General features: G+C 36.9%; 1 protein-coding gene across 9 annotated transcripts in view; it reads left to right on the forward strand.

Annotated features, from left to right (window-relative positions):
• The window catches only part of ZBTB20 (zinc finger and BTB domain containing 20), a 787,576-nt gene that overhangs the window by 374,901 nt on the left and 398,539 nt on the right, over positions 1-14,136 (forward strand). Inside the window, exon 1 of one of the 9 annotated variants that reach the window (XM_058437481.1) lies at positions 9,752-9,768. The exons of the other annotated variants lie outside the window; for them this stretch is intronic. The gene's annotated coding sequence lies outside the window, so the exon portion shown is untranslated. Of the gene's footprint in view, positions 1-9,751; positions 9,769-14,136 lie in introns of those variants that run through there. 9 annotated transcript variants of the gene reach the window in all.

The following is a 14,136-nucleotide window of genomic DNA, read 5'->3' on the forward strand; positions in this document are numbered from 1 at the left end:
GCAAATACAGCTAATACACTGTGTAGCTGACTCAGTGGTTCTCAACTCTAGCTCCACACTCAAATCACTTATGGAGTTTAAGAATATATAAAATCTTGTGTCTAAATCCTAGAGATTCTGATCTGTGAGTGTGGCCTGGAGTGGAGGCTGGAGGCTGATTGTTTACAAAGCTTCACAGGTGCTTCTATGGACACCCAGGATTGAGAATCAGTGATCCAACTCATACTTGTTAAATAATTTGGTGATATCGTATGCATTAGAAGAGTGATTGAATGAAGCAAAATCTCTATATAAGTTCCAGAATGAGTCCTTTAAAATAAAAGTAGAACCTTTGAGCCTCTGAAAAGCTGTCACTTGGGCCATCCAGATATTCATATTGAGTCTCAGATAATGAAAAGTCACAAAATTAGAAGCCATTAGAGCATGGTGTTAAGTGGAATTATGGAAAACCATTTGTAAAATGCTGTGGGGTTTGGAAGGACCTGACTTTTTACACAGACATTTTTGTAATAGAAAACAAGGTAGTCAAAATGGCAGCATATTTGAATCTATTTGCATTTCCTTATCAAAAAAAAGTAAAATAAAAGGGAAGGGTATAACCTTGCAAATGTATCTTGATCTGATATTATTTTTGCAAGTTAGACAGATTTGGGGACACCAGTCAGCCAGACTCAGGGCTAGCTATCAAATCAGAGCTCACTCTTCAAATCCCAGCATTAATCAGAATGATAAAGAGCTACCTTTCGATTAATCCTGCCCTGGACTTTAGACGAAAGAAACTGCAGTTTAATTACTGAGTGAAATTCACTTCATCTGATCTGCCTGTCTTTGCTATAATTTCGTAATATAATCAGCATCACCCCCACCTGAAACAGAGCTGTGAAGTCCAAGGACCTGTTTGATTGGAAGAAATAAAATGATGCCCAAACAACAACCAGCCACAGTGCAGTAATTACTCAAACCTTGTTTTCATCTGTATGTCATTCTCCTATTGGCTTGTCATGACAGCAACTGAGAAAAGGATGGAAAAGAGTGTGATTGAAAAGGAGGCTGACCTGATGGAAGCAGACTAGGTGTGGGAGGGAAGAGCCAAGCTGTATAAAATCTTAAGGCTAATTAAACTTGTTTTTTTCTTTAATACGTATCCCACTGGCTGCTACTGATTTCTCAAGTCCAAGTTAAACCATTCAACTGATCTATCTCCCTGCAATTAAAATCTCTTCTTCAGTTGACACTATAGTTTTTACTTTCAGAATAATTTATTTTCCTTTTGTAACTGGAATTTATTTGGCAGATTTTTTTTTCTTAGGTCTTCATGTGGTTTTGTAAGTTAAACAAAGAGAAAGGGGTTGCAGATTTTCTTCTGTCAGAGATAACAGCCTTTGGGAGCATTCCTTTCTAGGTTTGCATACACCCATTGCCTTTATATAAAAACACCGAATCCAGTCAGGTAGCTAGCTTTCCTATGAATTATTACCCCGTATTACACAAATATGTTTAAAGTAACTTTCTGTATATCATGTAGTTAGAAAGGGGCCTGAGCCAGGATTTGAACCAATATTTGTCTGACTCTGGGTCATACTCTTTTGACTTTTCCACCCTCCACTCCCTTATTCTCACTTATTTACAATTAATACTTCTCCAGTTAGCTCATTCATCATGTTATTGTTGGGCAACCCCTATATGCGAAGAACTGTGCTATACTCCAGATATACATTAGTGAAACTAGAAAGAAGAATCATTTTCAAACAGCTTTCAGGTTTGGTGGTTCAGTTGCTTCTGTGGCTTTTATTGTAAATTGATACTTTAAGTCCAAAAAGCAATTGGACCATTAGGAACAAATGTACAATGTGAAGTCAAGAAGATCTTCTTTATTTCCTTCTTTTTATTCATAATATCACCCAAAAGTCTCAGAATCGAGAATCCCAAGAATCTCAGGAATTTATTGCTCATATGTAGTCAGTCATCAAATTATATCAAATCTTGTCATATATAATCCACCAAAAAGATCCCTTGTACTTAGGAAAAACAGTAAGTATGGGGGTTAGGAGAACAGGCTCTGGAGTCAGATTACCTGGGTTTGAATCCAGGCTTCACCACTTACTAACTGCATAACCTTGAAAAAGTTGCTTAATCCTTATCTGTAAAATGGGAACAATAAAGTTACTTACCTCTTAGGGTTAGCATGGAGATTAATGGGTTAATCTACATAAAGCACATAGTTTGATGCCTGGCACAGAGTAGAACTTCAGTAAATATTGTTATTTTTTCCTCCGCAATGTCTCTAGAACATGTTATTTCTTGTACATTTCTGCTGACACTACCGAAGTCAGATATTTATCACATAGTACCTGGGTTGTTACAGTGGATCACTTCTCATTCTCTTGCTCTCACAAGCTTGCACTCTCTCTCTTTCTCTCTCATTACCTTTATGCTGTCCCTGTTTCAATTTTTTCTGCCCACCATTCCCAATTATTTATACTAGAATATCACTGTGACCATGCCAGTGTCCTACTTTACAAACCTTTAATAGACCTCTTGTGTTCACAGAATAAAGTGGACTACTCAGCCGATTATTCAAGGACCCCCTTTCACATTCCACACTCAACCCATCTTTCCAGCATTGTTTCCTATTACAGTTCCAACTAAGTTGCTCATTTGCTGCTCCCAAATACATATCTCAATTTTCTGCTTCCATGCTTTCTCTCATGCCCTTCACACAACTTGAAATGTCTTATCGTCTCCCAAATCTTACATGTTTTTCAAAGTATAACTAGATTTGTTCATCATACTGAAGCTTTCCTTTGTCAGCCTACATGTAAGTGATGATTTTCTCTCTAAACCCCTATTCTGAATATCTGAATTTTATTGCATAATAATTCCTTCTCGGCATTGTCCCAACAAATAGATATTAAATATGTCAAGCACTGGTCAGTGTCTCCATACACATCATTATTTACCCAATAGCATCTATCAGAGAAAATCAAACATAGATATACAATTAGTATATGCCAAATGAATACATGGTCTGAATTGGGAGTTTTTTTCCTTGCTCTAAACACTTTTTTTCCAAACAAGTTACTCCAAATTTAGCCCTTTATTTCTACCGATTTTCTAAACTTCCTTTTGAATTATTTTGATGTCTCCCTCCTTAATCCTCACCAAAAATCACTCTTATAATGCCTTTACATTTCCAGTCACCATACTGCTTTTTTACTTGGCATGTGGATATGGATAACCAGGCTGCTAATGGATTCTATTTCCTCTGTTCAGGTTTATTCTGCACCAGTTACGTCAATGGTAGAGTAATACTTGCATGTCTGTAGAACTGAAATTATAGAACCCATCCTTTTTACTTTTTGTGGTTGTCAGGAAAGCAAAAGATATTTTATGTGAAAATATTTTATAAACTGCAAAAAGCTTTACAAGTACGAGGTGTCATCTATATTTAGATAATATATTTAGATATATATTTAAATAATATATTTAGATAATATAGACTACACCTTGTACTTGTACTTTTCCAATAAGCATGTATTCATGTACTAGATGTATAAGAAAAATATCAAAAGTAATAAATGATAAGCTATGTCACATTTCTTGAATATAAACAATATATACATATTATACATAATATATACATATATACATTATATATATTATATATGTAAGAATTATTTCTCCTACATTTCTATATCTTCCCTTTTTTCATTCAATCCTACACCTCTCTTGAGAAACTTGCATTATTTGGCCTCATTATTTCTTTAGATCTGCAGGGCAAATGGGAGTCTTCCTCGAAAGCTACTCACTGGGAAGATTTTTATAATGACTTCTTTAAAAATCAGCAAGCAGGACTGATCTGATATTTGACATACTGACAGGAAGAATCTTAATAGTTTCTAACCTTCCTAAAACAGCATTAAAATAAATCAACTTTACCCTGCACCTCAGATATCAAGATTGTGCAAATTCTCTGGCCATGTGGATTTTCTTGACATTTTTAAGTCAAAATCCTAACCAGAGAACAATATTTATAGTTCAGCAATTCCGGTACAGAAAAGCCTTCTAACTTAGTCTACTGCCTGGTTCCAACTTTTTCTTACGTGATATGGTTCTGTTAATCAGGGAGAGAATTGATGGACAGTTAGATAAAGGCTTAGAACTTGCAATCGGTGCCCCTAATAACCCAGTACTGGAGGGAGACACTTCAGTTTTGTTTTATTGTTAGGAAACAGAAACAGGACAGGCAGAGCAGCCTTCATCCCATTATTTCTCGTGGAAGAGGGACCCCAGAATGTTTCCATGATATTCAGTGGCAGGCAGGCAGTCTGCTCCAGCCAGCCTTGTGTTGGATCTTTTAGCTATGTCCATATTATTGAGGCTCAAACCTTTACTGCACCTGAATTCCTGTGGCCATTATCAATGGATTCATATCTCCATGAATTTTCTTTTCCATGAGGTCTCACCTCATTGTTTTATGTTTTGATATTATGATAAGCAGCAGGTGTCTTCCACGCTCCCTTCTTGCTTCTATTTCCCCCCTGCACAACACCCTGGAGTTCCTACACATTATCCAGCTACCACCAGAATGCTCACTTTCCTGGCTGTGTTCCTCCTAAAGCAGCTAATCTTTACTTCTTCTTCCTGGCCTTTTGGCTCCTTCTGCTTGTGTGGAGTTTTGAGTTAAATTTTTCGAGTTAATATTTAACCTGTGAGATAACTGTTTACAAAATTGTTAGTTGATAATCAGGGATTTTTTTCCTGGATTAATATGGTTAAAGTTTAACTTAGTGGAACAGCTCACACACATACAAAATAATACATACATATGTATATAATTAAAGTATTAACTCTGGGAATTTTGCTGCTATGTTCTCATGACCCAAAATGGAATATTTGCTATAGTCTAGATAAAAGAAAAGCCTTGGTTAAGAGTCTGGCAAGCTGACTCTGTGGAAGAATTTAAGCAGAAAAGGGAGCCAGAGTCTACCCCTAAGTGGCAAGTGGCAGGCAAGTGATAGAAACATTCCTTTTTTTTCTTAAGAAAATGATCTTTATTCATATTATTTTTATTATCACATTCAAAAGAAGTTATTGGGATTCGCTCCAAAAGTGGGTTTGGATATTTTTTGGCTTTGATTATCCTTGTAATATCTTGCGATATTTTCTCGTGTCAGTGACCTTTTTATATGTTACAGCATGGTTGTATCTTAGAGCCAGATGTGAGGAAAGCAATCCCTGTGTTCAGGTACTTCCCTCCACTCATGTTTGTAAGTCAGGAATGACTATTTTTTCTCTTGAGATGAAAGTAAACTTCAGCTCCGTCTGACATCAGAAGACAGAGTACTGGTAGACCTAGAATATATCTTGTATTCTTAAAGGAAGTCTTCATGCTTTTGCTGTGAGTAGGGGGAACAACCTAACACAGAAAACATATTCAGGTTACTTTAGTTCACTTGGAAATGGTTTTCATATTTATTTCTTGCCATGTAGACCTCAAAGAACAAGTGTTTGAAGAGACTGGGTGGAGCAATTAAGTGGATCTAGGTAAATGATCACTTATGAATTTTCAAAAGTAGTTAATAAATTTTGCCATGAGATATGTGGAATAAAAAAGCTTCAAGCCAAACCAAGAATAAGATTTTCTACTCTGTTTGTATATCAGACTCATAAAATCAGACCATCAAAACATCTGAGAGTCCATTGTTTTTCCAAATATACTGTGTTTATCCCAATTCAGAAATAAGAATGAGTTACTAGTAACAGATTTCAAATTTGATGAGACTTAAATAGGCTTAAGTGCCCTATAAGATAGTAGAGAAAGTTGAAAAGAGGGGTATCCCAAAAGATATTACAGTTTCAAGGAGGAATAGAAGTGGTTATCTGTGTTAAATTGTTGCCAAGAAGTTGAGTCAGATGAAAATTAAAATGTGACCATTGCATTTGGCAATAGTAGATATGGTAGAGTGGAACAGATGAAAGCCTGATTGGAATAGATTAAGAAAAGAATAGAAAGTGAAGATATGGTAATAACCAATATGGACAATTTTTCTAATACATTTTGTTATGAAAGGAAGAATCAAAATGGCGGGTGAACTAGAGAGAGACTTGGGATAAAAAGAATAGCATATAAATATACACAAACATGGTAGGTTTTGTTTCTGTTTTTTTCTTATTTGGCATTTTGTTTCTCTGCCTCCCCAATGGAAAAGCAACATGGACAAGAAGCAAAACCTCAGATCTCTAGTAGAAAGAGACATGGAAAAGGTAAAATCTGTCCGGTAAAATGTAAAAGGGACTGGCTCAGATTCAACAGCTCTTGGTCTACTTAAAGTTCTACTAGCTCCTGGTAATGTGAACCTCAATAACCTTTCTGTGGCTATCAGTTTGCTTATTTACTGATAACGTCTGAAGTTCCTTTATGGTATTCTGTATCTATGAAAAAGGAAAAAAGCAGACACGTTTCATAAACCTCTCTCTAGTAGAAATAAGTTTATATCATTCACAATTTTATTATTTAGAAAACATACACATCTTGTTAGTTAACCCTCACAAGAATGCTATGAGGTAGGTGGTTAGATTGTTTTATTTTAACGGAAAAGGAAACCAAGGCTGTGCAAGGGTAAGTAACTGGCAAAACCACACAGTGTGCAGGCAGCAGAGGCAGAGGTTAACTTCAAGTTTTCGGAATCTAAGTAGAATATTCTTCCTACCATGTTCTGCTCTACGTACACCTCCCCTGTAGCCTTTTGTTTTGTTTTGTTTTGCTTTGTTTTGTTTTGTTTATTCTCCTGGATCTTCAATGAATACCCCCCACTTTTTTTCATTTCTGGGCCAGGTTTCCATTATTTTCCCTTCTGTGCATTCCACTTTCCTCAGAACTTTCAGGCATGGCCACCCCTTTAAATATTTGCATTTCTTCATAATACAGAACCAAGTGCATAAGTGTTGAAGGTCTATATTAAGTTCATAGGAAAAAAAATCCCATGCCAAAACATTTTGCCAGACTAGTAAAATTGCATTTCAAACAACCCATGAAAAATCAACGCTGTAACCACAATGGCCAGTGTTAGCAGTGGAAACCTTCTCATAATATCTTGTCATTTGGACTTACAAGCTTTTAAAACCAGAGAATGAAAAGGGAAGAGCAAAAAGGTAGGAGGCAAATATGGCAAAGGGGAAGTGGGAGAAGAGATGGCACAGGAGGGGTACAAGTGTTGCTTAGTGTAGGCCCTGCAGACCAAAAATTATTGTGTTTCTAACACTATTGATTTTTTTCAGCAGCTGATATTTCAATCTGGGTGCAGTGTGTCTGTGAGTCTACGCACACTGTCAAGAAGAAATATGATAGTGTCTTAAAAGATTAATAATATCGCTGGTCCTCTGGAGGCCTGTCTTAATTCACTGGCCTGTTCCCTGGCATGTACTGTAATTTATCTAGTCTGATTTGAATAGCAAATGGCAATCGGCTGCCATTAGGGAAATGGGCATCATTCTTATTGATCCAGCATGGGCTGGATTTTATTTAAGGAGAACTGCAAAATGTTATTACCTTCAGGAGGAGAAACTGAAAAGAGAGCTTTTCCCGTGTGTGTTTCGGAAATGTTCTACCTTAAAAAGGGGGGAATGGATTGTGGATTTAGGAGAACAGAGAGAGATTATCATCCTGTTGTGTGAAGAGACATGCACAGGCTGTTTACAGCATAATTGTTTATCAGCAGGAAAGAATGCTCATGATTATAAGAGGCCACGGGCCTCAGAGGTTAGAACATTGGAAAGATAGTCTGACCTGTTCCAGTCCAACTTTGTGTAAAACCTCTAGTTGCTCAGAATCCATTTGTCAGTCTGTAAAATGGGCTAAAAGAATCTGTTAGCAATGTGTAAGGTTTGTTTAGCATTTGTTTCACATCCTGGGAGTCTTGGATAAAGGATGATATAGAATTAAAAAAACACACACACAAAGATCTTATTTAATCTTGTGCATGTTGGAGGGTAGTGTCCAATATTTATTATTGCTCTTTATTCAGCATTCTGGAAAGGACAAGTTATGTGCTGAGTGAAGCAAGACGAACTAACCTCATAATTCTCATTAACCATTACTATATCTCTCAGGTCAACATTGCATATATTGACTTTAAGGTTCACCTGTTAGGGACAGGTCTAAGCCTGCACTTTTACCTTGTTTTACTGAATAAAGGAGAGCTTTCAGTGTTATTGTAGCAAATGTAGGAGACAGACTTGGGTCTTTCTGCCTACCCCACACTCTCTTTGCTGCAAGAATAGGAGCTGAATGTACCATTTCTCTGAGCTTGATGCACACTTCCTGTGAAGGAGCACGCACATACCTTATCCCTAACCTTCCTTAAAAGCCCCCCGGAGGGGAAAAAGGTATGACAAAGGTGGCTAGAGGAAGGGGCTCATTGCTACCGAAATTCTTCTTCATTCCACCTCAGGTTGTTATGGAAAGAAACGATAATGTGCTACAGGAAATGGCCAAGTATAAAAGCAATAAAATAAATTGAAAATGACTTTGTTTTTTTGAGCAGCAGTAATTGCTATATGTTGTGATGTTTGCATAAGGAATTAGTTAATGTGTAGCAGAATGGCATGTGATACTTTTTATTTACTTGATGACTATAGTCTCTGAGTGAATGACTTATTAAGGTTAATAAAGAAAAATTTGCTTGTGACTTGTAATGATCCAATTGCTAGAATTTAGCATCCCCTTATGCATTGTTGCCTAAAGGGGAGAAGGAAAAAAACCTACACACATTAATGGCCGACTGGCTATGATTTTTTGTAGTGGTGTGAGAACAAACAATGTCTTCTAAATTGTTGGTCTGTCTATCTTTCTGCCTGCCTGGGCAGGAACGTTATAGCTTTCTTAATTCTCCTGTGTGATTTATCATCCTAAATTCATTGTTTTGCATAACTCTGCTCAAAATGAAGAAATGTCATTATTTTGCAGCGAAAAAGTTGTCATTTGCATAATGCCTGCCATTAATTATTGTGAGACTAATGCAGTTGTTGATATTTTTAGGGCACAGTGGTACAGCCTGCACCTTGTATAATGTCATTCTGAAAACATTGGTAGTTAATAGGTGCCACAACATTGCACAAATGGAAAAGAAGATGATGAAGAAGAAGGGGACACAATGGAACAGGCTGTGATCTTTATTTAGCTTTTTTTTTTTTTTTTTCCTGAAATGCTTGGTGAGAGAAGACTATAAAAGGAAGCGAATAGAGCAGGAAGCTGTGACATCCAAGAGAACAAAGGGATTGAAAAGCAGAGGTTTTCTATTTAGGCTGAATTAGTGTAACCTGGGCTCCAGCCAGTTTAATGGAGGAAGTCATGTCTCCTGTGTTTTGGCTTACCTACGTAACCAAAGCCTTGAGCAGAATGTAGAGGTGGGCTTTTTAAAACCATCAGTTAGAATAAGGTTTTGCCCTGAAACATGTTCATCTCATGGAAGAATTCTCTTAGCTGGGCACTTGGCCAAAGTTAAGAGGACACACCATGGTTTCATGGAAGAGAAAGCTGAAGACTATGATTTTCAGATTTTGATTAATCACTCGTCTGTACTTCACTTGTTTCAGTATTTCTGTCTAGGATGATAGCTTTCCTTTCCTGCAAAAAGCAGAGGGATACAGTAGTTGTATATTAGAGTGACATTTTTTTTCCTCTCTATTCTTTGCAGTAGGTCTAACTTTTGCATCTGATTCTTTAGGGAAAGCACCTACCAAGGCTTCCTATTACCTATTTCACAGGTAAGTGAAAGTCAGTTATAAAAATTCGGTCAGGGATGAAACTCATTACACTGAGTCTGGGAGGCATAAATATTACAAATGTAGGTAACTGTTGATCTTTTTAGTCATGGGAGCTTAAAAAAATAAACACACATCAAATAGAATTTTTTCCCCTAATTTCACTGTCTCGTGTATATTATCAATTTAGATGTTTCTTTTTATCATTAAATTTAAAAGACATAAAAGAAATGGAGCCTCAAAAGTAGGTCTATTTACTAAGACTGACCAGAGATACTTAGAAAGAAGATATTACCCCTCAATGTTCAAAGCCTGGCATTGTAATCTCTTTGGAAAATGCAGTATTTTTCAGACTCTAATCCAGATTCCAATGGCTATTCTGTGCCCAAAGACCAATTACTATTTTGGAGTTCTCTTAAAGCCAGATGATGCTTTGAGGGGGCCATCAGGACCTTAAGGAGACCACAGGGGACTGTCTCAGTTTGTCTTATAATAAATATCTAGGCAGAATTAGGGCTGGGGTAGTTCTGTAGATCTTGCCTTACTTTTGGAGTTTAATCTTCATGTGTTCAGTTTTGGGATATGTAAAAAGCCGGCATTTTCAGCTAGGAAATTTTTAATTTTTGTGTTAGGAAGTTTTAATTCTACAGGGAATTACCACACTTGGAGTTGTAAAAAACAGATGAGCTCATGCGTCAATTGAGACCCATCTCCATTGCTGCTACTCACTTTTCCTTTTCTTCTGAAGAAAAGGAAATTGTCCTAACACCCCAAATTAATGTATTTGACTATAATAAAGTCAATATAAGCATACAATTTAAAAACATAAGAAGTCCAATGTCGGGGGGGAAATGAAGAGAAAATGAAACAAGGGATTTGCACTTCATATGGTATACTAGTACAGACTGATTAATTCTTAATCATCTTATAACCTAGTAATGCCTAGTTATCTATCATATATTCTACATGTACCTATAGATCCTACATATAAATAAATCGGAATAGCTGATAATCAACTTAGCAGGTTATACCATTATTAGGGTGACCAACTTGTCCTGACTAGCCTGGAGCTTTCTCTGTTTGAACACAGAAAAGCTCACATCCCTCCTCAGTCTTGGACAAACCAAGGCAATTAGTACTATAACCATGATGGATACTTGCAAGGCATATTGATTTAATAGTTACGTTATATATTTTGTCATCTCTTCTATTGCTTCTTATATTTGAAAAGGCTTTGATTTCATGAACAAACTGCTATATCCTTTTATTTAGTGAACAAATTGAGCCCTTTAGTGAACAAACTGAACTCTTTTTTTTTTTTTTCGAGATGGAGATTCACTCTTGTTGCTCAGGCTGGAGTGCAATGGCACGATCTTAGCTCACCGCAACCTCCGCCTCCCGGGTTCAAGGGATTCTCCTGCCTCAGCTTCCCGAGTAGCTGGGATTACAGGCATGTGCCACCACACCCGGCTAAATTTTTGAATTTTTAGTAGAGATGAGGTTTCTCTATGTTGGTCAGACTGGTCTCAAACTCCCGACCTCAGGTGATCAGCCCGCCTCAGCCTCCCAAAGTGCTGGGATTACAGGTGTGAGCTACCATGCCCAGCCTGAACTCTTTTTTATAACATAAATTTTCTAAAGAATTTTATATAACTATAAGAGAGGTTGAGTAAAGAAGTGTAGATTTTCATGCATTAAGTTTCTAGCACTTTGATCATGTATACTCTGGAAAGTAGAAGTTTCATAGTAAATAATCACCTTCAACTCTGATCTCCTGTGTTCAGGAACTAATTTTAGAGCTCAAGTCTAACACAGAAACAGGGTAGAAATCCATATGTTAGCTGGCATGATTTTCATCACCTAACATCTGATAATCACGTCAGACTGGCATTCTTTAATACTCACTGATTGCTGCCAGGACTTCTAACTTCTCTATCCTTTACTTTGGAGTTTTTCTTCCTTTTACATCCAGCACTGTACTAAGAACTTGGGATACAAGATGGATAAGACATGGTCCTTCACAATGAGTTTTTCAATCTAATCTTTGAAGGAAAATTGCAAGAATGAATTTTATATAGCGCATCGTCAAAGCTTAGACATAGAGGAATAGCACTTAGAATGTTGTTTGCTTCATGGATTAGTTTGTTCATCTGTTTAATAAACATTTATTGAAGCTCTACTGTCTGCTCAGCAATGTTCTTGACATTGTGGATACAAAGATGAACTATACTTGGAACTTTCACAAAATAAATAGTATAAAAGTATAGCTCACTCCTCTCCAGACTGAGGGTTCATCAAGCACAAGATTGCCATGTCAGCATTTGATGCCAGTCTAACTTACCAGGACCAGTTGGGCTGGGAAAACGTCTCCTTTATAAACTCAGAGATACTATTTTTAGTTAACTATCTAATTTGACTTACTCCTCCCAAGAAGTTTATTATAGGAGATGTGAGCTATTGCATGTAGGTGGTTTCCCAGACTGGCCTGTGCAGTCAGATGGAAAGAATAGGGGCCTCTGGGACAATCCAGAGAAGCCGTTGCACCATGCAGAATAAAGATTTTCTATTTAAAGTTTATGTGACTGGGATGAGATTTATAAGTACTGGAACACTTTATTCATCTACTTATTCATTCAGTCATTTAATAGCTATCAAGCACCTATAATGTTTCAGACATTGTTCTAATTACTGGGAATATAGTGAGAAATTAAACAAAGTTTCCTATGAAACTTATTTTATAGTGGAAGGAGAGACAGCCAATAATTATGTAAACAAAAAAATATCATTTTAAATAATGATCAGATCTAGGAAGAAAATAATGCATAATAAGGAGGTAGAAAATAGGGATATATAACTTAGAAAGTGCTATTTGAAATAGGGTAAGTAGGAAAGGTCTCACTGAGTGGAAGATATTTGAGCAAATATTTAAATTATTAGAAGAACCTAAGCATGTGGTGACCAGCAGGAAGAACATTTTGGGGAAAGGGGATGGATATTGTAAAGACTTTGGAGTAGGAACAACTTGAAATTTTCCAGGAAAAGCAAGAAGAAATGTGTGGCTCAAGTGCACCCAAGTAAGAATGATCATGTAGATAAGTAGGGACCAGCTCACATAGGCCATGGTAAAGACTGACAGAAAGCTATAGAGGATTTTTTTAAGCATGTATGATCTCCTTTACATATTAAAAGAGTTCCAGGGCTACACTGTGGAGAACAGTCTAACAGGGTCAGGGTGATACAGGAAGAGCATGTAGTAGTTATTGTAGTAGCCCAGTTATGCAAAGGGCAATGGCAGTGGGGAGGGGATGAAAAGTGGTTCAACTCTGCATAACTTGAAGGTAGGGCTGACAAAAGTTGCTGAGGGTCTTAGTGTGGTTTTACATGAGAGAGACATCAGTGTGATGAATTTCAGGTGTTTCACCTCAGCCACTGGATAAATGGCAATATCCCATGGAGTTGGGAGCTATAGGGGATATGGAGAAATGAGCAGATTTGGGAAAGAGATAATTATGAGTTAGTATTGGAGCATGTTGAATTTGAAATTCTTTTCCAAATAAAGAGATGTAGTAGGCATTTGGATACATGAGGCAGGAGTTCAGAGGAAGGATTAGGACTGGAGATTCGAGCTGTTTTTATTTCTGTGTATTTTCTTTATAGCATAAGCCTACAGGGTACGAAGAATGAACTCTGAGAGTTTTTGGAGGTAAATATACATGTCCCATATTATTTGATGATGAACATGCAAGTACTGCTCTCAATTCAGTCTGCTATTTTTTAAAATTACCTGATATACATTGCAAAGAGGTACCAACAAAACCATATGAACACTTTCTAAGGACACATATGGTTTATGGTCATATTGAGATGTAAGACAAACAAATTATTGTTTCATAATTATATAACAGTAGAAATAGGGGAAGACACAGATTCTGTAGTTTAATGTGTAGGAAAAATCAGTGTGAATTAGTAGGGAGGTGAAACTCTAACCCATTGTTGAAATTAGTGAAGATTTGAACAGGTAGTAAGGAGCAGTCAGGGCATTCAAGATATAAAGTCATAAGTAGATTGTGCAAAGACATAAACTAGCTTTCTCTTTATGACGGAGCAAGGATGGAGAACAAGGACACCAGTCTAGCATGAGCAGAGTGTATGTGTTTGTGAAGTTAAGGGAGATGAATTTATAAAAGTTGGCTAGAGCTAAGGGATTTGAACTTCCCCAGTAGCCCATTGGTTCTCACCTCTAGTATAATTCAGAATCACATTTGGAGCTTACAATGAAGATGCCTGGATATTACTTCTGGAAGTCCTGATTATAGGTTATGGAAAGGCCCTAGCACTTGTATTTTCAACAAGGAGCCTGTTCCAGAACAT

Source organism: Hylobates moloch, unplaced genomic scaffold (assembly GCF_009828535.3).
Source record: "Hylobates moloch isolate HMO894 unplaced genomic scaffold, HMol_V3 SCAFFOLD_4, whole genome shotgun sequence".
NCBI lineage: Eukaryota > Metazoa > Chordata > Mammalia > Primates > Hylobatidae > Hylobates > Hylobates moloch.